Here is a 3,404-nt window from a genome sequence, read left to right on the forward strand (position 1 = left end):
TTCTAAGTACTCGCAAATCTTTCCGGAAGTGAATCGTTTCAATGGACAGAGAAAATGGAATTTTGTACAATGATCCACGATTATTAATAATCCGATATTCCCTGCCTTTGAACGAGGGTATGGACCTAACAGATCCATGTAGAGTCGTTGAAACGGTCTCTCTGATTGCATTGGCTTTCCCAATGGTGGTCGTAATACTATATTGGGACTTTTGGTCTGTTTACAAACGACACAATTATTTGAACCAACATCTTGGGCCAGAACAGGTATCTCTTAAGTTTTTCAACGGTTTTACCCATCCCGCCATGTGATGCGCTAGGAGAATCATGGGCTTGTTTGATAACACTACTGACTAGGCCAGAGGGTACCCATAATTTCCACGACTGGTGGTCAGATTCAGAATCTCCAATCGAAGCTTCGGTGCGTTTGTATACATAGCCATCTGTTATTTTTAAATCTGGAAGTTTCTCTTGGTTCTGCTGAATGCGTTCAATTAAATCCAGATATTCCAACGAAGTGAAATGCTCGGACTCTAAATCGATGATCGGCCCTAGATCGATAAACTCATCTACTGACCATTCATTTTGCCTGGACAGAGTGTCAGCAATAACATTTTGTGAACCCTTCCGGTGTTCAATGCGGAAATCAAAACCCTGCAACTGTATAGCCCATCGCGCGAGCCTTCCAGACAAATCCTTTTGTCGCATCAACCACTGCAATGCTGCATGGTCAGTTATTACTAAGAATTCCTGGCCTTCTATGTAAGCTCGAAATTTCTTAATTCCCTTAATAACTGCTAGACATTCTAGTTCTGTAACGGAATAATTCCGTTGAGCTTTGGATAACTTAACCGACATGTATCCAATTGGCATTTCGAAGCCTTCTTCATTCTCTTGCGCTAGGACGCACCCGAGACCAAAAGAACTAGCACAATAAGATGAATTTCTTAGAAAAATCAGGAGTTCTGAGGATTGGAGCTGATGTTAATCTTCGTTTCAATTCTTCAAAAGCATTGGTTGCGGTTTCATTCCATATTAAGGAAGTATTCTGTTTCTTAAGCATCTCGGTCAATGGATAGCTCACGGAGGCATAATTCTCGACGAAACGTCGATACCATCCGGATAAACCGAGAAACCGTCGTAACTGCTTTACCGTTGTTGGAATTGGGAAGTCGTTGATTGCCTGAATCTTAAATGGATCAGTCTTGATCTGACCATCCGAAATTATGAAACCGAGATATTTAATCTCTCTCATGCAGAACTTAGATTTTCGAACGTTGATAGTAATATTCGCTTTTCTTAAGCATAGTGCGATTTCTTGCAAAAGAATCAAGTGCGAATCAAAGTCATCCGATAGAACAAGCAAGTCATCGAGATATACAAAAACTCGATTCCGTAAATGTGGGGGTATGGACATGATCCATTAAGCGGCATAAGGTCTGAGGTGCATTTGTCAGACCAAATGGCATGACCTTATATTGGTACAGTGGACGATTCGGAACGGTAAACGCAGTATACGGTCGTGATGGCTCGTCCAATGGTATTGCCAGAAAGCATGTTTCATATCAAGACCAGTTATATACCGCGCTGGAGGTAAGCGGCTTAAGATCCCGTCAATATGTGGTAAGGGGTAAGCATCCTTTCTCGTGTATTTATTGATCTCGCGAGAGTCTAAACACAACCGAACCTTATCACCTTTTTGAACAAGAACACAATTACTACTCCAAGGACTGCAAGAAGGTTCTATGATATCGAGAGCTAACATATTATCTACCTCAGAAAACATAAGTTTTTCGCGCGCAGGGGAGATTGGCCAGTGTCTTTGTTTAATCGCCTTAGCATCACCTACGTCGAACGAGTGCGAAATAATGCTGGTTCTGCCCAATCCGTCTCGTTCGTACGAAGGAAAAATTTCGACGACACCTTGCAGTCTCTCCTGCTCTTTACTAGAAAGTTTGTGTAACTTGGGTGAGCTTTCCTCATCCTCCGTGGGACCTATATCTAACTCAGAGACACTTTCGCTCATGAGTCGATCAGCAAGTTTAAATTTCCTAAAAAAGTCAATTCCTAAGTAAACCTCTTGGGTTAAGTTTGGTATGATGAAAAAATCTATACTTTCCGTGAGACTACGATATGTAATAGTCGCTGTGAAAATGCCCTCAACCGAGCATTTGGTTCCGCTGGCTGTTTTAACCCTTCCCGAACACTTACGTGATTTCGGACCAACGCAACTAACCGACGCTCCAGAATCTAACAAGGCGTTGTAAACCTTGTCTTCAATAGTGATGGGTGTGTACAGACGATTATCTCCCGTACTGAATATGGAAGCAATTAAGCATTGTCGAGTGCTAACAACTGTTTTCCAAAATTTTCGTAATCGAAGGGTAGATCTTTTAGATTTTGTCGTAGTTGATATGGTACAAAGATCGCCAAATATCCTATTTCTAGCTTTCTTGTAATTTGACAGTCTTACATGTAAGGGTAAATATCTAGTTGTTCGTTTATCCGATAAAAATCCTGAGTCCATAGCGGTTTTAGCTAAACCCTCATCTATAGTCTGACTGATGCTTTCGCTATGTTTTGGTACGGATGTGCCTACAGGAGGTTCGTTGACACATCCCGCAGCCGGTTTTCCGAAGGATGGCACTTAGAGCAACGTGGCTTGTAAACATTCTTGGTTCCACAACCGTAACAAAATATGCTTCTAGGTTCCACACAATCATCCCATCTATGCCCTATCTTATCACAATTCCAGCAGGACATCTTATTACGCATGATCGCTGATATTATTGGTTCAGGCTCCTCAAGGTGTTCCCTCTCCGGAGAGATCTCGGAGATGTTGCGCCGGTTTACAAAAGGCGTTTTGTAAGAAGGGTTTCGAAGTTCCGAATAAAATTGTTCGTGCTTTTTAACCTCTAACAGTAATTTCTTTATCGAAGTGATATTCAAATGTAGTAACTCGTGATGAAGTGTACTTTTTGAATTGTCAATCAACAGCTTAACAAGGTCGCATTCTGGTAGGCTACGCTCGAGTCTATTCACCAACTCTTCTATACTGTTCTGATAGGAATCAAAAGGTTCATTTTCCCCTTGCTTTCGTTTCGCGATTCTACGCCATATGTCGACATCAGTGGCAGCATCGTCATATTTATCCCTAAATGCCAGACAAAAAGTCTCCCACGCGAACTCTTCATGTTTACGATGGAACTGCCAGAACCAATCACCTGCTTTTGCGGATAACAATAAGTGCAAATGATCGCAAACCAGCTGGAAATTGTTTCCCAGGGTCTGTGCCGTCAAGGAACGTACCCGGTAAATAAATTCTGTGGCCGATAGACCGTCCTTACTACCGTCAAACTTTACCTTCCAGTTTTGAATAACATGTCCTACCTTTTCTGGTGAAAT

The sequence above is a fragment of the Drosophila persimilis genome, unplaced genomic scaffold (assembly GCF_003286085.1).
Source record: "Drosophila persimilis strain 14011-0111.01,24,50 unplaced genomic scaffold, DperRS2 tig00001445-arrow-arrow-pilon, whole genome shotgun sequence".
Lineage (NCBI taxonomy): Eukaryota > Metazoa > Arthropoda > Insecta > Diptera > Drosophilidae > Drosophila > Drosophila persimilis.